Below are 25,931 nucleotides of genomic sequence, written 5' to 3'. Positions count from 1 at the left end.
GCTTGTATATAAAAATACAATTGATTTCTATATATTGACTGTTGTATACAGCAGCCTTGCTAAATTAACTATCATTAATTCTAATAGTTCATTTGTAGATTCTTTTAGAACTTCTATGTGCACGATCCTATCATCTGCAAACAAAAAAAGTTTTATTTCTTCATACACAATATGTACGTCTTCTGTTTCATTTTCTTGTCTCGTTGCACTGGCCAGGAGTGAATCCGCCTCTGGCTCTCTTTGTTGCGGGGCTTGGCCCGTCCAGAGTTCTAGCAGGAAGCCTTGGCTGCTCACCAGAGCCCCTCTTCCTGAATTCAATTTCAGTCTCCTTAGCGCTGTGATACAACCCTCACTGCTTAGCTTTTAAATGGCTGTTGTAGCTCTATGAAGCCACTTTCTGCTTAGTTTATCTTGCTTATTCCAAGCATGTACTCCCCAGGATGTGACAAATGACTCAAGGAGAAATTGTAGGCAGAATACCCGGCTCATTATTCTATAGCAACCTGTCCTCTAGGATCTTACTTCTCAAGTCCCAGCTGCCTTGGGACACCTGAACACTAAGATCTGACTCCCAGTGAGCACACTTGCTACAGGATTTCTGTCCAGACTCTATGCTCTATCCTTCAGTTGGCAAATGCCCCCTATGGAAAAGTTGATAGTGGACATAGGGTTCATTACACATTTTTCTTCTCCTTGGGATTTTGGCCTGTCAGATCTCGGCTGCCTTGATTTCCCTTTGTTGCTTTCAAACATCTTTTTATACTTGCTCTTAGCAGGAAGGTTGGTCTGGTACTCGGTACTCAATCTTAATCGAAAGCAGGAGTTATAATCACTTTTTAATAGGCTACAAGCAATACAAAGTCAAGACCTAATTGGTTCATTAAATTATTTGGTTAATTAGACTAATAACCACCTTGAATTTCCATAGCACAATTCTTCCAAGGATTTCAAAGCATTTCTACACATTAACAAAGGACCATTACTAGTTCCCTCTGGCTCCAATTTGTAAATTTAGAATTGGAATAATGGAATAAAATAACTTAAGTTCCCAAGTACCTAAGGTTCCAGAAAAATTAGATAAAAACAAGTACTAAACATGCTGGTTGCCAAAATCATTGAGGTGGTTTGAAACCCCAGGAAATCGACCCCCCATAATTACACTATGATTCATATTAAATATGTCACTCCCCATAACCTCTAGTGCCCTGAAGGAATTTGGAAAGTATGTAGCATGTACAAAGCGCTGGTTTGGACATTTCATCAAGCAGAGCACACTTGGCACCACCACTACTCAAAATTATGTTTTAAAAAACATCATTACAGTGAAATAATTTTCTATAGGACTTACTGGACAAAGAATCCCACAGGTTAATTTAGAATTAGATTTCTCATGTAGGGAAACCCTAACAATATTACAAACCATATATTGCTTTTCCTTTTAGGTCTACTGTAGCAGTAGCCTTTGAGTAATATTTTGTTTTACGAAGTCAAATTTTTCTCCATGCCTTTTCTCCAGAACTGATATTAAACTGGGATTTCTTACAAGTTGTTTCCAGAGAACATATTCAGCTCATAAAAGAAAATCTAGACTAGGGAAAATTACAGAATGGGAAGAAAAGTTATGAAATTAGCAATTAAGAGCCTGCAGACCTGAACTCTAAATCATAGCAAATAGTTACAAATGAAACATGAAGCACCTAATGGACAACCAATAAATATTTGATGATATTGATTTCTCGCATCCTACAGTGTGGTTTTACTGGGGCTTTGATAGTAATTGGGTAACTCATCTTAATATCTTGACACAAAGGAATTTGGAATAATCCATCACTGCACTTCTCCAAGATTCCAAATAACAAGCTCCACAAACTGGATAAGAATAGGTTGACCTCACAAGGCCCCTTGCAGCCCTGTGACTTGAGAATTAATAATAAATGGAGGCTAACATTTTTTATAACCAATTTCTGTCCAGAATTAAAAGTATTTCATAGGGACTGGCTGGACTTGTTTCCTTTTTATGAAAGACTAGGAAGAAATAAATACATCTATGCCCAGTCTACAAATCAGAGTGCACACCCAAGTCTAAAATTCAACAAAGGTCACATAACATGCCCACCTCAGCTAGAAAAAGTACCTGGGTATCCCCACTATCAACCTATGAATGGTTGAATAATATTGACTTTTTGCTTACTATTATTCCTACATTGTTTATTTCATAGACCAAATCCTGACTACTTAACTGTTTCTAATATAGTGGTACCATTTTTTTTTGGTATCATTAATCTACAATTACATGAAGGACATTATGTTTACTAGGCTCCCCCCTTCACCAAGTCCACCCCACATACCCCTTCACAGTCACTGCCCATCAGTAAGATGCTGTAAAATCACTACTTGTCTTCTCTGTGTTACACAGCCCTCCCCGTGCCCCCCACGCACTATACATGCTGTATGTCCCCTTTCTTTTTCCCCACCCTTATCTCTCTATAGTGGTACCATTTTTATGTTTGTAAATTGACCACATCTAGTATAATTTTTTTTATTGAAGGATAGTTGACATATATTAGTTTCAGGTGTACAACATAGTGATTTGACATTTATATACATTGCAGGATAGCCACTACAATAAGTCTAGTTACCATCTGTCACCTTAAAACTTAAAACAATGTGATTGACTGTATTCCCCGCACCGTACTTTATATCTCCATGACTTATTTATTTTATAAGGGAAACTTTATATTTCTTAATCTTCTTCACCAATTTCATCTCCTCCAACCATTACTCCATCCTCTGTGTCTATCAGTCTGGACTTTATTTTGTGTTGTTTTTTAGATTCCACATATACGTAAAATCATGTGGCATTTATCTTTGTATGACTTCTTTCACACAGCCTAATATCCTCAAGGTCCATCCATTTTGTTGTAAATGGCAATATATCACATTTTCTTTAATGACTAAGTAATATTCCATTGTATATATATACTATATCTTTATCCATTCTCCCATCTATGGACACAGGTTGTTTCCATATCTTGGCTATTGCAAATAATGCTGCAATGAACATATGAGTTCATGTACCTTTTCAAATTACTGTTGTCATTTTCCTTGGATAGATACCCAGTAGTGGAATTGCTCAGTCATATGGTAGCTATATTTTAATTTTTTGAGGACCCTCCACACCGTTTTCCATAGTGGCTTTGCCAATTTAGATTCCCACCACCAGAGCTTGAGGGTTCCCTTTTCTTCAATATCCTCACCAACACCTGATATTTCTTGTCCTTTTGATAACAGCCTTACTGACAGGTATATGGGGCTATCTTACTTGATTTCTATTTCCTTGCTGATTAGTGATGTTGACCATCTTTTTCTGCTGCTGTTTGCCATCCATATGTCTTCTTTGGAAAAATGTTCTAACAGTGTTGTAGTGGAGTCTTTAGGGTTTTCTATATATTGTATCATGTCATCTTCAAATAGTGACAGTTTCACTTCTTCCTTTCCAGTTTGGATGGCTTTTATTTCTTCTTCTTGCCTAATTGCTGTGGCTAGGATTTCCAATACTTTGCTGAATAAAAGCGGTGGGATGGGCATCCTCATCTTGTTCCTGATATTAAATGAAACACTTTCAGCTTTTCAACATGGAGTATATTAGCTCAGATTTTTTATATATGGCCTTTACTATGTTGAGATATATCCCCTTTATCCCCACTTTATTGAGAGATATATCCCCTTTATTCAATTTATTATTGAATTCAAAAATGCTGTTGAATTTTGTCAAATGCTTTTTCTGCATATATTGAGATGATCATATGATTTTTGCTTTGTTAATGTAGTGGATTACATTGCTTTATGGATGTTGATCCATTCTTGAATCCCTGGAATAAATCTTACTTGATTGTGTATGATCCTTTCAAGATATGCTGAATTTAGTTCGTCGATATTTTGTGGAGGATTTTACATCTATGTTCACCAAGGATATTGGCCTGTAACTTTTTTTTTTTGGTATTATTATCTTTGTCTAGTTTTAGAAATGCTGACCTCATAAAATGTGTTTGTAACCTTTCTCTCTTCTTCAATATTGTGGAAGTTTGACAAGAATAGGTATTAAATCTTTGAATGTTTGGTAGAACTTGCCAGTGAAGCCCTCTATCCTGGACTTGTTTGTTGGAAGATTTTTTATCATTAATTCAACTTCCTTTCTAGTTATCAGTCTATTCAGATTTTATTTTTTTTATTATTCAGTCTTGGATGATGATAAGTTTCTAGGAATTTAAGCACTTCTTCTAGGTTATCCAAATTGTTGGTGGATAATTGTTCATAATAGTCTCTTGTGATCCTCTCTATTTTTGCGATATCAGTTGTAACTTCTCTTTCATTTCTTATTTGAGCCCTTTTTTCTTGATGAGTATAGTCAAAGGTTTGTTGATTTTGCTTATTTTTTCAAAGACCCAGCTCATTTCATTGATCTTCTCTATTGTCTTTTTAGTCTGTTTCACTTATTTCTGCTCTGATGTTTATTTCCTTCCTTCTACTAACTTTGAACTTCATTTGTTCTTTTTCTAGTTTGCTTAGGTGTGAAGTTAAGTTGTTTGAGATTTCTCTTGTTTCTTGAAGTATACCTATTCTGCTATAAACTTCCCTTTTAGAACTGCTTTTGTTTCGTCCCATAGATTTTATACTGTCATATTCCTGTTTTCACTTGTCTCTAGGTATTTTTTTCTCCTTTGATTTATTCTATGACTCACTAGTTGTTCAATAACATGTTTAATTTATATGTATTTGTAATTTTTCCAGTTTTCTTCCTGTAATTGGTTTTTAGTTTCAGACCATTTCAGTTGGAAAGATTATTTCAACCTTCTTGAGTTTATTGAGACTTGTTTTGTGAACATGTGTTCTATGCTGAAGAATGTTCCATATGCACTGGAGAAGAATGTGTATTCTGCCTCTTTTGGATAAGAATGTTCCGTAAATATCTATTAAGTTCCTCTGTCCAATGTGTCATTTAAGACTAATGTTTCCCTATTGATTTTCTGTCTGGATGATCTATCCACTGATGTCAGTGGGGCGTTAAAATGCCCTACTAGTGTTGTATTGTTGTCAATTTCTCCCTTTAGGTGTGTTAATATTTGCTTTATATATTTAGGTGCTCCTGTGTTGGGTGCATTTATATTTATAAATGTTACATCTTGCTTAATAGACCCTTTCATCATCATGCAGTGCTTCTCTTTGCCTTTTATTATAGTTTTTGTATTAAAGTCTGTTTTGTCTGATACAGTATAGCTGAACCAGATTTCTTTCCGTTTCCACTTGCATGGAATATCTTTTTCCATCTCTTCATTTTCAGTCTGTCTTTAGTCTGTCAGTGTGTCTTTAGGTCTGAAGTGAGTCTCTTATAGTCAGTATATAAATACGTCTCTTTTTTTTTAGATGTTTGCAAAGCATTGATATACACTCTTATGAAGGTTTCACATGAAAACAATGTGGTTACTACATTCGCCCATATCACCAAGTCCCCCCCGTACCCCACTGCAGTCACTGTCCATCAGTGAAGTAAGATGCCACAGAGTCACTACTCATCTTCTCTGTGCTACATTGTCTTCCCATGACCCCCCACACCATGTGTACTAATCATAATACCCCTCAATCCCCTTCTCCCTCCCTCCCCACCTGTCCTCCCCAACCCTTCCCCTTTGGTTACCACTAGTTCCTTCTTGGGAGTCTGTGAATCTGCTGCTGTTTTGCTCCTTCAGTTTTGCTTCATCATTATAGTCCACAAATGGGTGAAATCATTTGGTACTTGTCTCTCTCTGCCTGGCTTATTTCACTGAGCATAATACCCTCTAGCTCCATCCATGTTGTTTCAAATGGTAAGGTTCATTTTCTTTTTTTTATCCATTGAGTCATTCTACATCTTTTGATTAGAGAATTTGGTCCATTTATAGTAATTATTGATAAGTATGTACATATTGCCATTTTGGTAATTGTTTTCTGGCTGTTTTGTGTTTCCTCTTCTTCTCTTTCTCTCTCCCCTTGTGGCTTGATGACTGTATTTATTGTTATGTTCAGATTCCTTTCTCATTTTCTTTTGCGTATTTGCTATAAGTTTTTGCTTTGTGGGTCCATGAGGTCCACATATATCATCCTATATATATGAGTCTATTTTAAGTTGCTAGCAACTTAAATTTGAACACATTCCATAACTCTACATTTTTACAACACCCCCACCAAACTGTTTTTGATATCACTTTTTATATATATTTTCATTTTATGTATATTTTTTATATATATCTTAATTAGTTCTAAATATACTTTTGCCTTTAGACCTCCTTACTAGCTTTATAAGTGCTTAATCCACTATCTTTACTATATATTTATCTTACCCAGTAAAATTTTTATTTTTGTATGTTTTTTTCTTATTATAATTAGTGCCATCTCCTTTCATCTTAAAGAAGTCCCTTTAATATTTCTTGTAAGTTCAGTTTGGTAGTGATGAATACCTTTAGCTTTTGCTTGTCTGAAAACCTTTTTCTCTCTTTCAAATCTAAACAATAACCTTGCCAGGTAGAGTATTCTTGGTTGGAAGTTTTTTTTTTTTTTCCTTTTGGCACTTTAAATATGTCATGCCGCTCTTTCAAGCTTGCAAAATTTCTGCTGAGAAATCTGCAGACAACTTCATGGATTTTATGAATTTTCCTTTGGACATAACAATTTCTTTCTCTTGATTCTTTTAAGGTTTTCATTATAATGTGTCTTGGTATGGGTCTCTTTGTGTTCATCTTATTTGGAGGTCTATGGGCTTTCTAGATCTGGGTGTCTGTTTCCTTCCCTAGGATAGTTAAGTTTCCAACCATTATTTTTTCAAGTAAGTTTTTGCCTCTCTCTCACTCTCTTCTTCTGGGACCCCGACAATGCAAGTATTATTCCATTTGATGCTGTCTCAGAGGCCCCTCAAGTTATCTTACTCTTTATAAACTCTTTTATTCATTTTGCTCCTCCGTCTTGGTGAATTCTATTGCTTTATCTTCCAGCTCACTAATCTATACTCCTATTTCATCCAGTCTGCTGTTGGGCTTCTCTACTGTATTTTTCAGTTCAGTTATTGCATTCGTTAGCTCTGTGACTTCTGTTTGGTACTTTCTTATGTTTTCTGTCCCTTTCTTGAAGTTCTGTGTTCATGCATCTTCTCCTAAGTTCAGTGAGTATCTTTATGACCATTATTTTGAACTCTTTATTAGGTAGATTACCTATCTCTATATCAACAAGGTCTTTTTCAGAGGTTTTATCTTATTCTTTCATTTGGAACACACTTCTCTGTTTCCTCATTTTGCTTGACTCTCTGTATTTGTTTCTACGTATTAGGCAAAAGAGCTACCTGTCTCCGTCTTGAAGGAGTGCCTTGGGTACATGACGATCCTTTCCATTCAACCTTGCCCCAGCTCTTGGTTGTCTGTTGAACCTTTGTGATTCTCTAAACCACCCAATTTATTGTTCTTCATATGTCCCCATTGTTGAGGGCGTGCCAAGACCTATGGTTGACCCAGGGGGAGGAATTTCACTTGGCACCTAGGTTCAGGCTGATTGGAAGTCAGACCCTTAGGCAGCAGCTTTTAAAGTATGCAAAGATATACAGTCCCTGCTGGCCTCAAGATCCAGAGATCTGAAGGTATCCCCTGAGAGACAACTGCAAAAATCAGGGCTCCAGAAGAGCATACAAGTTCCTTTTGGGGAAATCTCATCAACCTGCAGCGAGACCAAGGAGGTGGGCATGGGTGGTGTCTCCCAGCTTGTGTTCCCTGGGAGCACCTCTTTAGCTCTAGATGTGTGGGGAACCTGAAGACTGTCTCTCAGGCTAAAGCTCCAAGCTAATCAAATAGGCCTTTTGCACAAAAAAACTGAGGTTATGTTTCAGTTGGCTGTCTGTACAGCACCCTGTGGGCAGTGCCCTGCTAAGAGCTGTCTTTCTGATTGTTACGATCCCAGGGAGCTCTGGAATGCCAGCCCTCTTGCCTATCTGGGCCAGGCAATCAAGGGACATCCCCTGTGTGGATGGCGCATACCCACTGGTTGTAACAAGACAGCTACTGGGTGTAATAGGCAGACAGGCTCTCCAGCCTCAGTAAGGAAAACGTCTAGTCTGCCCAAGTGCAGGATTTGAGCAATGCAGCCAGAGAGGCCACAAAATGCCCTGTTTGTGCAGATGTGCTGGCATTAGGCTAGAAGCAGGAGGCACTGACTCCCTGACCTCCAGCCCTGGCCATGAGGGGGGAGAGTATCACAACCACCCTCTCTCACAAACTCTGGCTATGGAATGGGAGAACTCCATGCCCATTCACACTTTCCCCCATCCCTCTCCCTGCCAGGGAGCTGGGAAGTGCAGCAACTGCCCACGTGCTCCAGTCCTACAGAGCACGGTCGCTGTGTGGCCCCACCTATCCCAGCACGGTAGTGGGAGGGTGCCGCACCTGAGCCTGCCTGCCCGTGCTAGCGGGCTATGTGGGGAGCGTGACAGCAGTCCCCACCAGTGCCTGTGTCTCCTGGGAGCATCTCAGCTGTCCCCCATCCCTCCAGCCAATGCCCCAGGTCAGCAAAGGAATCCTCCTCACATATAATCCAGTGCTTTTCAAAGGGCTATTTTTTTCACTAGGCCCGAGTGAACAAGACCACATGCAAGTCCTCTGAGAGAAGACTCGGTTTCCTACAGCATTTGAGGACCTCCGGACATCAGCCTGGGTGGTTTTCCAAGCCAGACATTCCAGGGGCTTATCTTTCCAGTGCAGATCCTGGGGGCCAGGGCACCAACCCCTCAGTCCTCCTCAAGAAGCACTAGTCAGGCCAGAGCTCTCCCTCCTGTTGGTCACCAGGGGTAGGACTTTTGTGGCACCTGGTCTCTTCCTCTCCTAAGTATCCTCATAAGGTCCTTTAATCCTTTGTTGTAAAGAGCACTTCAGCTCTTTTTCAGAGGGAACCGACCCGTGTGTAGCTGTAGATTTGCTGTATCCATGGGAAGGAGAGAGCTCAGGGTCTTCCTATGCCAGCACCTTGGCCACTCCCCTTGCCCCCCAAAATCTAGTATGATGCTCCTAATGCACAGCTCATCCACTGTGTCCCATTTAGGAATAAACAACAAAGCGAAATTATACAAATGAGGAGTGGGAGAATTGGAGGCTCATATCATTCTTGCATTTGCAAAAAAAAAAATTTCCACCCTGTTGAATGTTTTTGGTAGGTTATTATCACCTCCGTGATGAAGGCAAAGAGAAGATAGGCAAATAGGGCATTTAGCACAACAATAAGATTTGAAAGAGTAGTTTAGATCCTAAACAGCCACATACTTCATGAGGCTTAGAAAAATCTAAAAGGAGATGTTTTAGAAATTACATGAGTATCATTTAAGTTTATGTAATGAATAAACCACATATTTATCATTTCTTCACTCATATTATAATTGCCTGCTCTCCCAGGACAGCACCCATGGGAGATGGTATAAACCAGTTCCAACTTTCCAGATAAAGACAAGTCAGTTCCTAAATTTAGTGCTGGTAATTCTGTTTCTGCCTTTAGTTTAACTGTATGCAAGATGCTGAACTTCCTTTAAAACCTTGAACCCATCTCACCAGGAAACGTGCGTCTGTGGCAACCAAATTACCAGAAGGAGCAGCTCAAATATTTCCCAGTACCCAGTCCACACCTGGCCAGCATCTAGTGGTAGGACGAGTGAAGTGTGCCCACTAGGAATGGATGTGAAAGCGAGTTTAAGGGGAACCCACATAGGCTGTTGAAATGCTGCGTTGTTAATGTGAGCGGCCTGCCACCTCTTCCGTTTCTCTAACCCTTTGTATCTGAAGGTCAGCAGACACCATGGCAGCAACTGCCCTTCGAGGGAAAATTTGAGAAAACAAGGAGACCACGTTGGGCTACCACGTTGGTCTGCTCAGACACCCCCCGGGGGCATTTCTGCCCTCCGCCCGTAGCACCCTGCTGAGGAGGCAGACCTCCAGGTAGGTACCCTTAAGGCTACAGCCACACTCCTTTTATGTTCCTGTTGCTCATTCAGTCCAAACAAGACTTCGCTCTAGATGGAACCGCTCACTCCCCTCTACCATTTCTCAGGTTGCATTCAGAATCAGAAAATCCACAAAATATATTCACAGATGTTCTCTTGTTTATTTGTTGACTCTGTGTAATTTGTTTGCCCTAATTTGTTTTTGTCTACCTGGGGACTTCCCTTTTTAATTTCCCTTTCTCTGTTTACCCCTCTTTGTGGAGCAGCGGTCTGCTAAGCTGGGAGAGACACACGCCAAATTAAAAAAAAAAAAAAATGCACTGCAGATTGTTTTAAGCATGGGCGGCCCCCCTGGGCCTGAAGGCCTTGCTTGAAGCCCGCACCTGCTCCTCCTCCTGAGACACGGGGCTTCTGATCTCTATCCCCTGCCTTTAAGCTGCCTGATTCCTATTATCCAAAGTCAAACAGCGTTCTCTACATTCACGCCTCCAGCACTTGGCATGAAATTAATAAGCCTGGCTGATATATTTCCCTGGAAGCCTGCCACTCTTTAACAGTGGTGTTAGATTAAAAATTTTGGCATGGTTAATGAACAGGGAAAAGCCGAAGCCAAAAGTTTCATGCAGCAATGCAAGGATTTGGGGGGGTTCTGAAAAGAATACCAACTTCCCTCGTATTCTCTGAATGCCGACCTAATTACAGGGCTAGGTAGCAAACACAGGGAGACAATCAGCCCTGGAAGAAAGAGGGTAGTAGTCTCAGGCTGTACTCATATTGAGATTTTATCACCTGTCCTTTCAATCGCATGCCCTTCTGTGAGACTGGGTTATCTAAAATTGTAATAATAGCTATTTGTGCTCCAAACAGACCTCCCTCCTCCCAGGTCACTCTTTTTCTCATCAGAGAAGCACCATGAATGGATTTCAGGCCACAGGCTGATTTTTCCTGAAGTGAAAGACAGTCTGAGAGGAGGTTATCTGGAGTTGATTAAATACTAGCGTCTCACTGCTGGAATCCCAGTCCTCCCTGTTTAAGTCTGCAGCCACACTCCCTAAGGTGTAAGGACACTGCCTCCCCAACACCCAGCAAGGTGCCTTACGTAGGCCCACCCCTTGGCTTCTACCCTCTTAGCACAGCCCCCAGCTCTAGAGAATTCACCACACCCAGAACATGCAAAATCCAGTGGGTGCTCATGACCCATCCCACTGCATAAGGGTTTCACAAAAGGTTGGCAAGGATTTGGCAACACCCAGGCTAAGTCCTGCATCCCACACAGAGCTGGCTCCGAGAAAGGGGGCACAAATGTGGAGGCATGAGGGCTTGGCTGCCAGGCACCCATCTCCACTTCTGAGACAGTAATGCCACACAGCCACAAGCCTGGGACATAGGGAAGGACTGGAGTGTGGCAGGGAACAGGGAAGGAAGAAAATGAAAATCATCTCCCTTGGTGGGATCACAAATATGCTTGACAACCTTGTTCTAGCCCCCGAGGACTGGCTAGGAGTTTCCCCCACTTCACACACTCTTGACTGTGAGTCCCAAGACCCAGCAAACATAGGACTTCAGGGCCTATGGAGCTCCCGATTCTTCGGTCCAATTTGAAAAGCCAGGGCAGAGAACTCAAAGGGATTCTCAGCTGATCAGACACAAGATTTGTTTTCTTATGTGCTCTGAAGTGTCAGATAAAGTCAAACTAAACCTGGCTGTGATCTATGAATGATACAATCCAAGAAACTGTTACAAGTTTACTTTGGTTTTCCTGATCAGTGGAATAGTCCTTAAAAAAAGCATCATGTCAAAATCACCACTATCAGTCACAAAGTTCATTTACAACTGAAAACAAAATAAAAATCACCCAGAGGTCGATGCATGGAAATCACGTCACGTCCACTTGCACTGGCCAACGTGACCACCATTCCAGCCCAGATTCCCTATGGAATGAGGGGCTTAAGGGAGAAACTTACAATGGCAAATACCCCTCCCTGGGCTGAAGCAGGATGTATGGCTAACACTCTCCTCTTAGGTTGCTGGGAGGCAAAATACTCTTTTTTACAGCGCGTGAGGGTTTCATCAGGAAACAAGAGTTGACCCTTGCTAGAGTCAAATCATTTTCATACAGCCCATTACAACAGGCGGCTCCTGTATTCATTATTGCACGGTACTTCAAAGCTTTTATTTGAGTGAAAGAAAGCATAAAGAGATCAAACTCCTGGACCACCCACAATGCAGGTGAAAGTTGTCCTAACGGGTTCTCTGCCTCCAAGACAACTAAGTTAAATATATTTGCAAATGTCAACTTCGTCCCTTTTAATGCCTCTTAAATCAGGGCAGTGAGTCTGTTTTGGAAACGGAAGTAGAATGACTCACAGATACTTGCTTGGCTCATTACTCAGCTTAGGCAACAAAGCACCTCAAGTTTAAGCACTGGGGAGTTGCCGTCCCATGGTCCGCATCCTTAGCACATCCTTACACTCTCGCCGTGGATATTTATAGCACCACGCCTTTGTTCCAGGGCAGTGTGCTGCTGTTGTACACTTGCATCATTATCGTGAAATCTGAAAAGTGTAAACCCGTGTTTTAAAATGTGTTTGGCTCTTCCGGCCCTACGAGGAAATGCTGGTCTGAGCCTGTGGCTTGCACTGAGAGTTTTGTTTCTCAGACTGAACTTGCCCTGAATACTAAATTCCTTTCAGAGCAGGAGGAACCTTCGCAGTAGATGATCTGTCCCGTTTAAAGACCGTTTCCAATGTCCCAACACATCCATTCAATCCCTGACCCTCTGATCTCACATTTTCCCCCTTTTAATACCTCTCTGGGAGAAAGGCCAATGCTCTCCCTTGTAATAGATTCAGTTGTTTTGTTTTATTTTTAACTTGTCTTGGTTCCTCAGCTAGAAGGTTTGCCCTTCCTGAGCAGGAGATATGTATCCTCAGGCCCCCTGTCACTGAAACCGGAAGTTCATTTGCAGGTCAATGAATGACTCCATGGTTATAGTCAGCACAATGCTTTGAAGACAAAAACCTCTTTGCAAGAGTTTTCATGTTTCTAATAACACAACCTGCTGGAGCAAAGGCCTCAGCCAAACAAGAGCACAAGGGGGATTTCAAGTGGACAGTAGATCTTAATGATTTAAGGCAGAACCACAGAGGTATCACTTATGAGTTGAAAATTGTTTCAGGCCTCAAAGACTCATCACTGTAGCTTTGCCATCTCCTCATCAACCCAGTTAGCCTGGCTTAGAAATGTTCTGGGTAATCCAGTATAATCCTCCCATTACAAGGTCCACTAATTAGCAATCTTAATTCCATCTTCAACCTTGATTTCCTTTGCCACTTAACCGAACAAACTCACAGGTTCCAGAGATTAGGACTTGGATGGCTCTGTGGACCATTCTTCCACCTACCACAGGCAGGCAGAGCAGGGGTGGCCAAGTCCCAAAGGCCTGGGAGGTGTTGGCCCGGGATGGAACAGGGAAGGACCACAGACTACACAACACTGCCCACAGAGCCCATGATCAAAGGGCCAGCTCTGCTGTCCACCCCAGCACGCTGCTGGAGTACCCCACCTCTCCACACAGGGAAGAACATGAAATGATGAACTGCTCCAGGCAGTGGGACTTCTCACATCTTCCCACAACAGAGTCATGAGACAGGGACCCTGGACTTAGAGCAGGGTGAGGGCCTCTGGAAAAAGCAGGGCAGGATATTTGCAGTCAGAGCAATGTAACTACATGCAAGGAAACCCCCTACCAAAACTCTGTGTTAAACCTGAAGCTCTAGGGTCATTCTTCAGTGAGATCAGTTAATATTCCCCAGATAAAGAAGAATAGCACATGTTTTTATTATGCTAATCATTTGTAATCATGTATAAGATTCACCTTAGCATGCTAAAGGCCCAGGCCTATGTGCTGTCTTTCCTCCTTCAGATCTGATGAGGTGATTTTGCAAACTGGGCAACTAATATAGCCTGCAGACCCAGCTGTAGACAGCATAGTAAAAGGCAGGAAGGATTCCACCTTAAAGATAAGATTGCATGTTAACACCCAGGAAGTTTAAGAAGTAAGATTCTTGACTTACTCTTTAGCAAACAGACAATACCTCAGCCCACCTTGGGGGCTGGGCAGGCAGCCTTTTGATATGCTCCCAGACCAAGATGCCTGGTATCCCAGGGAGAAATCAGAGCAGTAAATTTCTTGTGTTGTTAATTTTTCATATTCAGGGACCACTTAACAAGTCCACACCCCTAAGCCTTTTATCCAGTTCCCAAAAATCCTCGGCTGCCTATAAAACCCCTAGACAACGCACCACCACGGGCTCTCTTGTCCCCTCCTGGCTCACTCCAGGACCTCTGTCCTCTCACTGTCTCTCTCAGTAAAAGTCTCCCTGGCTCTCCTACCTTGAGTGTTTGCTAAGTTCACTCTTCAACTCCACAAACAAGAACCCCGGCATCAGTCACTTCTGAGGTAATGGGGCGATGCTCTCTGCAGGCAATTCACACTTCATTTGGACGACCTCTTCAAATACATCACTCCTCTAGCCACCCTGGCAAGCAGCTGCCCTTATACCAAAGCCAAACGGCCAGATCATCACATGTGAGAATGAGAATGAGACAGACTCTAAGACCCAACACACACACACACAGACATGAAACTTTCTTACATTGTTCTTAGACAGCCAAAGGATCTTTTTCTCAAATAGAAACTTAAATACGAAAATAGTTAACTTTTCCATTGCAATTTGCGGCTGCCACCTCCTGAGGGGTGCAGGATGGGTGGGTTAATGTCCTGTGGCGAGCAGGGGTGAGAGTCTTTATGGCGTAGTATTTATTCTCGCCATATGTTTTCCGTATTGACTGAGGGTGTTAATTGGTGTTTCAGGAATCAGGAGGGGGAAGATCAAGGGCACTGAGGGAAAGTGCACCATCCAGTGTCTCCCCACCTTCAATTAGTAGGTTAACACATGTCTAAATGCTCGTAATTTGTGCGGATCTACTGCTTAGCCAGCAAACGGGTACCACTTGAATGTGCTCTGTGTCAGCCTTACAGTTTCCCTGTCTTCTAGTCTACTTAGAAAAAAAAGAGGGAGGTTTTCTTTTTGAATATGGTAGCAGCAAAATAAAAGTGAGTGTGACTACAGTAAGATTCCTGAGTAGTTGAAGGTTCAGGTGGCACCTGAAGGTCCTGACTCCAGCCCTCCTCCCAGGGATGCCCCCCACCCTCCCGGCCTGCCCTAGCTCTCGCTTTCCCATCCCTCATCCCCATCCCCACTCCCACCTGCCTTCCTGAGCACAGGTGGTAATCCCTTCCCACGTCTACCAAAGTCCTTCCCCTCTTCCCTCACAAATCCACACCAGTCCCACTTCTGGGGGAGGGTATTCAACCTCACTACAGATAAAGACACTCAGCTTACAACTACACAGAAAGATCGGAATCTCAAAATGGAAAAGATACCAGAACTGATGACGCTCAGGATAGTGAGGCTGCTGACAGTATCAATAAATAGACGCCACAGTTTGGAGTGCTTGGAACAACTTAGCTGGAGAGCAATTTGGACACAACTCTCAAGAGTCCTTTAAATGTTTGTGTGCTTTGACCCAGTACATTCTCTTTCGGAGCACATATTAAGGAAATAAGGAGAAATAGAGTCAAAGACTTATGTGCAATGTTTTTCATCAAGTTATTTGAAAGTGAAAAAAAAAATCTTGCAAACAACGTGCTATGGTCCCCAGACTTCATACGTTGAAATCCAGACCCCCAAAAGCAATAGTTTTAGTAGGTGGGATTGGGAGGTGATTAGGTCCTGAGGATGGAGCCCTCGTGAATGCGATCGGTGCTTAATAACAGACGCTCCGCATAGTTCCCTAGCCTCCTTCTATCAGCTGAGGCTACAATGGAAAGTCTCCAACCCAAAAAGAGGCCCCTCCCTGACCATGTGGGCATCCTGATCTCAGACTCGCAGCCTCCAGGACTGTGAGCGAGGAATTTCTGCTGCTCAGTCAGTGGGCTTTTGCTGCAGGAGCCCTAACAGACTAAGACATGAGGAATTCCAAAAATAGAAAGGTAGTTAAACAAGTGATGCCATCATTAAAAATCATGTTTTAGAAAAACAATGAGACAGGAAACTGGTGCAAATGTAATTTTAAGTAAAACTGCAGGATACACTACCACCCCAAAGTTGTCTCATATACTGAATAATTAGGATTTTTTGCTAGCATTTCTTATTACTCCTACTCTTTCTGATGTGGTGGTCATTACCTCAAGGATGAAATGACTCAGCATGAAGTAGAAAACACGAGTCAGTTCTTGATTCAAACACCTCAGTCCTGACAGACAGATGCAATATAAGAGCAAGGCTTCCCCCATGTGCCCTCCCCCAAGATGAGATAAAGATGCCCTTGCCTGGATAAGGGGTGGAAGATGTAGAGAAGTACAGAGCATAATCGTGGGTAGAGGTGGGTGTGTGGGTGTGTGTGTGTGTGTGTCCAAGAGAACTAAGAGCTGGCCCATCACATTGTACAAGAAATTGCTTAAATAGTATATGTTGAGACCAAGAAAGAAAAGTATACCTACCACCTCAGAAAAATAGATAAGAGACATTAACAGGAGTTCATAGACATGCACACAGAGATACACAGAAGTTCAATAAACATAAGGATAACAATTCCAACTCCTTAGTAATCAGTGAAAAGTCTCCTTCCTCTTTCCCAGTGGCCTAGGGGTATCGTAAATGAGCATTTCAACAAACAAATCCAACTAACGTTGTTTTGTGTTTACCATTGTGTCAGACACTAGGTAACAATGGAAAGCCATCTACAAGGTCAAGCAAGGGGTGACATGTTCACCTCTATGGACCCCTGAACTGTGGGTGTTGAACTGTGGACGGCGGACACAGACTGAGCCATTCTAGTCGCCTACACTAAGGTGCGATCACGGCCAGGGTTTGGATCGCGGCAGCCGAGGTGACAACATTCGCTTCAACAAACATAAGGGAAGTCTTCTTTCTTCTAACCTATTCTCTTTTCCTCATTTAAATTCATTATAACTACCGACATTACAAGTACTGCAGGAAGGAGAGTGTTATGAAAGGATAAAAAAGTTCCACAAAAACTATCTGGCTTTTACTTTTCACCAAAGTGTTCAATTGCAAAGCTTGAGTTAAGTGAACCGGAGATCAGGAGACAAATGTTCCCCAGATGAAAAAGTCAATTCACCCCAAAGAATTATTTTTCCCTTTCATAAACCATAAGCATGATTGTGAGTCACTTTGCACGTACCGAGGGCTGCGTGGCTGTTGTAAGTAACAATAATGGCGACAGCGGTCAGCAGATCAACAGCAAGCTGCCATTCCTACACGAACGTCGAGAAAAGACATCGAGGGCCAAAGTCTGACCTCAGATCTTCAACTACAAAGTTATTCTATTTTAATATTTTCTGTTTTACTTGATATTTCTTTCTTCCTCTCTCCCCATCAAGTAACAATGCTGGGTGTTATGAGAAGCCCTAGATCTTCTCATAAGGAAATAAGTAACAGAAGTTCAGCTCCTGCTCACCTCAAATGCTTTTCCTCCACTACTGGAGAGCGTGACTGGAATCAAAAGGCCAGACTGACATCTGTGGAGAGGGGCTCTCAGCTCCCGGTGATGCCAAAGGAGCAATGTCAACCTCCTAAAGTGGGATTCTGCGCAGAAAGAACACTGTGCCCTATTAAATATGTGCATATTCGTGCCGTGGCTGTGAGCCCAGGTGTGTTGTTTCTGCTTGAAATGGGTATATGGTTAAATAGAGTAATGCAGCACACGGAGTTAACCCAGCTGGGAAATATTCTGGGGTGGGGCTCAGGCCTCCCTGTATGTGACTGAAGAGAAACTGGAGCGCTGGGCTCTGCACCTCTCTGCACAAGAGCTGCACACACCGGGCTGATCCAGGGAGAGCCAGAATCAGTTAATCCAATTGCTTGGCATCAAAGAGGTGTGACCTTGGCATTCGGAAGTAGATACACTCCAGGGCGCTGAATGGACCAGGAGTTTGCCACAGTTTGCTATTTTTCAGCAGCTGAAGCTGTAGAAGTTCCATTATACTTTTCAAAATTGCTTTTAGGTGCTCATATTCCAAAGAGCAGGCACTCCCGCTATAATATCACTCAATCTCAGCAGCTGGTGTTTGAGCACTTGTCAGGTGTCAGGCCCTGTGCTGGGCACAGCAGAGACAAAGATCAGCAGGTCAGGAGCCTGCCTTTATGGAGCTCAGTAGGAAGAGACAAGTTCTACCATTGGGAGTTGCCTTCCAGGCTAGACATTTGTTTATACTTCTTTTGTGTGAGAAGGGGAAAAAAATAGCCTAGATCTCCCCCACATCATCTCTGGATGACCAATGAAAACATTTTGTAACAGAGGATTGAATGAAGATTCCTTCTCAGACTCATTTCACATCCAGCAAAGTTCACACTCAAGGCATTTCCAAGTGGAGAGAGAGACCTACTTCTTATAAACAATATAAGATTACCCAGAGAAAAGTCACCAGAAAATACATTAAAGGACCTTAGGACGAAAGCCCCATCAGCTTCAGGAGCCTGTTTGCCAGACTGTGGAGTGACCTGCAGCCGTTCCCACCACCTGGTGAGGCGGAGCTTCTGGAACCTGCTGTCCAACCTCAGGGCAGAAGGTTTCTGTCCAAGCATGTCTACAAAAGTTTGGGGACTTTCTGAGTTTTAAGAATCATACCATCAAATCTTCCCTTCCCTGTGCCCCCAATTAGGGAAATAAAATCAGGAAAAACATGACTCTTTCTGCGGAGAGAACCTAAAGAAAGAGACCACTCATGAAGGTTATAAATGATCGGTATGTGTGACCCCTGCACACCCTCCCTGTGCTCCCAGACCATCTACATCCTGCTTCCAGCAATGGCTATATCAGTCTGTAGTTACTTATATGTATGCACTTAGCTCCACCTTCTAGAAGGGGAGCTTCTCCGAGGCAGAGGCTGTGCAGAACTCCCCTTCGTGAAGGCCCCAGAATAGGGCCAGAGCAGCAGGCCATCCTCGACACTGCACCAGGACACCTGGGGGATCCACAGGGAGAGATGCCACAGCCCGTCCCCAGGAAGGACCTGAAGAAGGGGTGTGAACCTGAGCAGGGGGGAGCTCGGCACAGCAGGAACAGGCCACCTCAAGACAACCCCGTTTTGATGCATGACTTGCAGAGTCTAGTGCAAAATGAAAACGCACTTGTTCAAAAATCCAGAAACTATTAAGAATTCCAAGACAGCGACAGCAGGAACCAAGTGCGAGGCACTGTGCGGCGACACTGGTCGCGTGCCCACATAGCCAGCTCTGCCTGTCACCTTCACTGCTTCATGCACAAGTGCCATCTGGTTGCACCCCTGCTCATGCCCGATCAACTCTGACTCTTGGCAGAAAATGAGGTTAATCGCCATGGCATGAGAGTGACCCAGCCAGACTTGTAGTCATAGAAAGGGCGACCCTCGGATGCCTGGAGGATCACATGGAGGCAGCAACAAAAATAACCCTACTAGTCGCCAAGCAATGTGCAAAGCCTTTAGCTCCTTTAATCCTCAGAACAGCTTTATAACATAGGCACTGTCAGTACCTCCATTTCACTGAAAAGGAATCTGAGGCTTCAGAAGGTTAAGTAACTTTTTAAAGGTCACACAAGAAGTTGGTGGCAAGACTCACAAGCAGGCCCTTCTGGAAAACAAAGTCTCTGATCAATATAATTACCACCCTTCAGCCACCAATCTCCCTTGAAGGGCTCCAGTCAGCCACTCAGACAGGTGGGAGGTGGGGGAAAGGCACCTGCAAAGCTCTTTCCTCCACCTGTAAAACTCTTTCCCCCTTGCTGCTTGTTAAATACCAATCATAATTGAAATTCCAATACAGTATCACCTCCTCCGGGAAGCCTTCCTGGATATCCTCTTTGCCTCCTTGATTAATCCCTTCCTCCTTTGCTCCCTCTACACTTTATATTTACCCCTAATGGAGCATTAACCCCTCAACTGAAATTTGTTAGCATTTTTCCCCTGCTCAACAGCGGGTCCTCTGATCATAAAAATTGTATCTTACTGTTTTCTCAACTCTTGATATAATGCCTGAATGATAATAGATGCTCAACTAACATGAATTTAATTCAGTGGAATGGAATAAAACACAATGGAACGGTATGCCTTAGATTTATCTAAATTCCAGAAAGCTTTGAGGTAAAAAGTGGTCCAGGCAACAGCAGTTTGACAAGATTTGTAATTCAGTGGCTGTGAGCCTCACCTGCTAAAAAGTGGAAATTTAATTTTTTATCTTTGGAAACTGGATTCCTTTCCGTCTCTGCACTTTCTTTTCCTTTCTGAGCTGCAAAACAGGGCAAGCAAGAACACTCTAGGAAGGAGTAAGAGCCCATGACCTTTTCAAAATGGTTTAGTCTTTTGAATGGAAATACTCATTTTAATCCTTAAAAACAATCATTTTCGGGTGTTTGCCTAATGGCTGCTTTGGAAGGGAGATCTCATCAAAGAGCAATCCTGTGGTGTTTGCAGAATAGTGAGGCTGGGATCAGGGTGCCCTCCTGCCCCCTGGCAGCTGAGTTCTGTCCTCTCACTAACTGGCCCTCAGAATCAGCTGTCCTGAGCCCCGTCCAGCCAGGACTGGTTCGCTCTTGGTAGCAAGTAGGCACATTTTTGTGTAAGCGTTAACTGAAGTCTTGTCTGTTAAGATGTCCACAGCCTGTCTTGGCAGCCAAAAGCTAACATGTAAAAGTTAATTTCCTAAAGCACAAAACCCTGGCAGTGAGCAAGAGATACATATATGAACTCATCTCAAGAGATGTATGTTTGAACTGGACTATTCTGAGTGAACAGACAAAAAAAAAGGCTGTCTTTGATCAATGAGAGAATGCTTATAAAAACCAAGATAAGCAACTCATTAAGTCTGTCATGACTTAAATATTTTGTGCTGTCACATTTCTGGAAGGATGTGACAGCGAATGGGGAATCATTCCTATCAGAGGAGGTATTTAATAAGCCAGTTTGGGTTAAGGAATCCCAGAAGTGGACGCCCTGGCAGAGATCAGTCGTCGGTCTGGTTCTCTCCTGCTGTGTCAGCTTCCTGCTGCTGTAACAAACCACTGCGAACTGGGGGCTCAGAACAACACAAACGCATTGTCTTAACAACTTTGTAGGTCAGAAGTCTCTTACTGGGTTAAAATCAAGGTATCTGAGAGGCTGCATTCTAACCATTTTTCTGAGTCACACTGCCCTCTGGTCATGGCCTGGAAAGGTTCTCCACGCTTAAGGACCATGTGATGAGATTGGACCCTCCACCCCTCCTCCTCTATGAGGCCACACTAATCTTTGCTTCTGTAACATCAGTGGAGACATAAGTGTCCCCCCTGTCAGCCTGACCCTCTGATGACTTTCCAATGGAATGTCTCCCCTGCCCCTGCCCATCTGTGGGCCCACCCAGCCCCTCGCAGCCCCCCACCATGGCCAACTGAAGCCCTAGGGCGACAACAGGTTCACACCTCCCACTCAGAGGGCTGGATAGCTTAAAGCACCCGCTGAATTCACAGACACAAGGCTGGAGAACATGGGATAATGTTTTTCTCTGGGCACCTCAGTTCCTTACATGGAAGCATTATAAGGTCATTCCACTGTCCAGAAGTAAGAAAAGAGTATTTGGAATGTCAACACAGTGATTTGGACTGGAACTGTATGGTAGTAAATACACAAGTCTAAGCACACTTTTCATCAATCGATGTGTACAGAGCTGTAAATACTACCTTTATATCAAAATGTATTTTACCTCAGTATAAATTGGCAGAGATCTATAGAAAGACACATCAATGCCCTTTGTTGTTCTGCTGAAACATGAATCCTTTAAAAAGGATGGGTAGATAAATCAGTCAATAAAGTAATAGAAATTATAGCTACTGACGTTTCAAACAGAGCTGTGACGGGAGTTCTCACATACCTGTTTTAAGAGATTTTAAAAACTTGTTTTCTCTCTTTCACAAACAGGTTTGGCTTACCAGTTTTTACTTTCCCCTCATTGTTCCCAGCCTCCCAAAAATAAAGTGTTAAAGTTCATTATCTGAGCAACATTTCTGTTTCCCTGTTATCTAGTATATACTTAGATTATATGCTTCTTTAACACTGAAAATGATGACGTCTTTCATGTCTCTTCTGCGTTGTGTGGCATTCACAGGGGAGGCCTGTCTCTGTTTTTTAACGAAGGATTTCTGTCTGCTTCCTTTCCGAAGGCAGGAATGGACAACACTCTCTCCATCTGCTGGACCGCTGCTGAATTTTTCCACTTTGGGAAACTAAACTCCCAAGCCCAGCTAAGGGGCCTCCCTCGGACGACCTGGATGCACCTGAGAGCCTCGCTTCCCCAGGCGCCTCTCAGGCGGGGCTGGGAGAGTCCAGTCACCACCAGCGCAAGCAAAGGCCCAGGGGCAGGCGGAGGGGGTGGCACCGAAAGCCTGAGACAGGGACAGGCTGGGAGGAGAATCTGAAAAAGCGCCTCCCCTAGAGCTGCTCTTGACAAGTGACCAGAAACGACACGCTCCTGTGTGTCTCTGCTGTGCTCCCAAACCAGCCCAGGCACTTTCCAAACCTCGTCTCTCACATCCTCCTAATTGTCCTTCTCATTGTTGATCCAGTCACAGCAAGGTAGCTGTGCCTAAACGTGGCCGTGCAACTTGCACAGGGCCCAGGCCTGACAAGCATCAGAGATCCATCTGTCCTTTGCTACTGTCCCTCAGTGATTTCAACTTCCAAGTACACTCCTTGCAAGTGGTTACGCTTCGCACATGTTGGTGCCCTTCCCGCCACCCCTCATCTTTGGTGTGGGACACACTAAGCAATTTCCTTGAGGCAGGAAGTAGGTGCCACCTCTTCTGTCACCCTGGATCCTGGGGTAGCAACACTGTCACCAGCATAAAAATACTTCAAGCAGCTGAGATTTTGGCTTGGGGCCTCACTGACTCCTCAACAGTCCCAAACTCACAGAATTTTCTGGGCTCCCCCGCTCAACCATCTCAGGGGGTCCAGCCAAGCCCAAGCCCGCCAGCGGTTTCTTCAGGCTGAGATCAGCCCCTAAGGCACTATCAGAGGGGTTTTAAGGATTCCCCTCAGTGGTTCAGAGCACCCTGAGTTTTGCAGGCTGCACCGTGAGCTGGTTGCCTACCATCCGTGGGCAGCTGCCAGCTGTCAGGGATGCGGGCCTCCCTCTTGCTGCTGGCCAGTCCTGAGGTGCATTCACTGAGACGGGGACAGAGCCCAGCCTGACAGACTGTGTTGGCTGTTGCTACGAGGTCCCAGCAAACTGCGTTTGGCTGCCACCAGCCTCTAAGGTCAGCAGAACACACAGGCTTCTTAAACACCCTGGGACCGAGTCACTGTGGATTAGACATGGGTCTGGTAGAAAACTCTGGCCCCTTCTGTGGATTGCTTTGTTTCAACGAAATATGCTTTTCTTTCACACCCCTAATGGCATTTCCACTCCTCCTGTATGCAAAGACTGGGGATACAAAGCATCTGGAATGTGTTCTGCCTACCCTGCCCTGGCAAAGCAGAAAGTGAAAGGCGCTTTGTCATTCATTTCTTCATTCATCATTCACTTATTCACTACTCGTTAGCTAGATATTGACAATTTACTCTGGGAAAAGTGCTGCATTAGGCAATGTGGAAAAGAAAGGAACTCACCAGGTAACCTGCTCTCAAAAAGCTTATACTATAATAGAGGAGATAGGTCACCAATATTATTTCTCTAAGATAAAACATAACAGATGCAGAGAGAAGTACAAGTAGAGTGGCAGGTGCCTCCCGAATGGGGAGACATTACCAGCATTCGGAGTATTGGGGAAGTTGTCGGGAGCGGGCTTCCCCAAAAGCAGGGCCTGAAACAAGGATTTGAGGGCAAGTAGCTTATTTCAGAGGGAGAAGATCTCCAGAAGCACAAGGGATGGAAGCCGAGGCTGCAAAGGGAGCAAAACCAAAAAAGGACCCTTTGGTGAGCAGGACACATGAGCACCTGGGGAGGCTCTGGTGACCTGGCCCACCTCAGAATCCCGCAGCATGGGGGAAGACGCTGGAGGGTTTATCCCACAGCTCCCACCTCTCAGGATGGGGGGAGCTTCTGGGGTGTTAACTCCCCGTGCCTGGCAGCCCACACCCCAGACAGTGACCAGGGAATGCTCTCCAGAGTGCGGGCAGGAAGCTCCAGCGCTCACCCATCAGCCTGTCGGTCCTCCGGAGGGGCAGAGAGGCTGTGGGTGGGGCATGCAGCCTGCACTACAAGTCTGCACGGAGAGTCAGTACTTGAGCAGGCTCTGTCCTAGTCCATCTGGGCCGCTCTCACAAAGATTCCATAAACTGGGTGGTTTATAAGCAACAAACAGTTATTTCTCACGGTTCTGGGGGCTGAGAAGTTCAAGATCAAGACATCAGCAGACTGGGTGTCCAGTGAGAGCCCACTTCCTGGCCGACAGAGACCATCTTCTGGCTGCATCCTCATGGGAAGGACCAGCCAGCTCTGACCAACCTCTTTTATGAGGTCACTAATCACACTCATGCCGCCTATGACCTCATCACTTCTCAAAGGCCCCACCTCCTCACAGATTAGATTTCAACATATGAATTTGGGGGCCTCACAAATATTCAGTCTGTAGCAGGGTCTTAAAGGAAAGATAGGGTTCAGCTTATGGAGGGAGGAGAATTTCAGGTGAAGGAGAAGCACAGCAAAGGCACGGAGGCAAATAACCACAAGGAGTCCAAAGGGAAGAGTGACTAACTCAGCAAAGCTGGGCCTCAGGATCCACAAGGTGGGGCTGGGAGAAAAGCAGGGCAGGTCTGAGAGAGCTGGATTAATAACCTGCTCTAGGGTCTCTCTCTGTACATAGGATAGTTTGAAACAATTTTAGAAATGTAGATGTCATTTAAAACACTCCATCCCTGCATAGAGAACCTTATTCTGTCCCAATGGCCAACTACTTGGCCGAAAGAGAGGCTCAGACTGATGCACTTTGCCTTCATGGCTAACACTGGGTCTGTGCGTGGCCTCCAGTACTGACTGTGAAATGCACCTGCTGGTGAACTGAGGTCGCTCTTCAGAACCCACAAAAGAGGCTTCAAAGGTTCAGTGGCGTGGTTCTCGGCCTTGGTAAGTGACTACTTCAGGGCAATGCAAGACAGGTTGACTCTCAGGACCGGACAGTAAATAACCCACTTCATGACTTATATTTCAGGAATTGTCTCTTCTGGGTGTATCACCTTTTTATGGAGGTCTGACCTCTGCCCCCTGGGAGCTCTGAAACTAGAATCTCTCCCCATGGTCTGAGAACCCACAGAGACATGGAGTTCTCTGCAGAGAGGAACCCCGGCTCCCACAGTGGCCAGTGCTGGAGGCCACGGGACTCGGAAACATGGACACCTACTGTCCCGGGGCTTCGTGTCCACGACTGTTGCTCCCCCCGTGTGTTTGAGGCTCTTCACTGGGTGAGCTGGAGAAGGGCCTAGAATCTCAGCCTTGGGAATTTAGGTTTTAGGTCCACAGCAGAATTGGGGAGGCCAGAACCACACGTTCCCTGACACCTCCAGGAAAATCGACCTTCTTTTAAAATGACTTTAATAGAAAAGGAAGTATCTATGTTCCTTAGTTCATGAAACTAGCATGTCCCTAAAGAGGGATGTAAAGATGGAATTTCCCAAACCTAAACCTTATTTTTAATTCAACCCAGGAACTTTCTCTTGAAAGGCATTTTTACTATGTAAAATAAGAAACCATTTGTAGTATGAATTTTAACTTTGCTCACCTCCAAACCACCACCACCATCTTATGTATGTTCTGTGTGAGTATTTGTATCAGGTTTGGTAAATCTCGGTGTTCTTTGGGTTTTCTTTGCATGGAGCACATTCCATGAAAAATGT

General features: G+C 43.9%; 1 long non-coding RNA gene across 2 annotated transcripts in view; it reads right to left on the bottom strand.

The window, feature by feature from the left end:
* LOC140845825 (uncharacterized) overlaps positions 1-24,542 on the bottom strand; it is a 79,424-nt gene extending 54,882 nt beyond the window's left edge. Inside the window, exon 1 of one of the 2 annotated variants that reach the window (XR_012124726.1) lies at positions 24,415-24,542. This is a non-coding gene — a long non-coding RNA (uncharacterized lncRNA). The remainder of the gene's footprint in view (positions 1-24,414) is intronic. The other variant, XR_012124727.1, reaches the window with a different exon arrangement.
* Between the last annotated feature and the right edge of the window lie 1,389 nt (positions 24,543-25,931).

Source organism: Manis javanica, chromosome 13 (assembly GCF_040802235.1).
Source record: "Manis javanica isolate MJ-LG chromosome 13, MJ_LKY, whole genome shotgun sequence".
Lineage (NCBI taxonomy): Eukaryota > Metazoa > Chordata > Mammalia > Pholidota > Manidae > Manis > Manis javanica.
The sequence above is the reverse complement of the archived record's forward strand: the minus strand, read 5'-3'. Positions and strand labels throughout refer to the sequence as shown.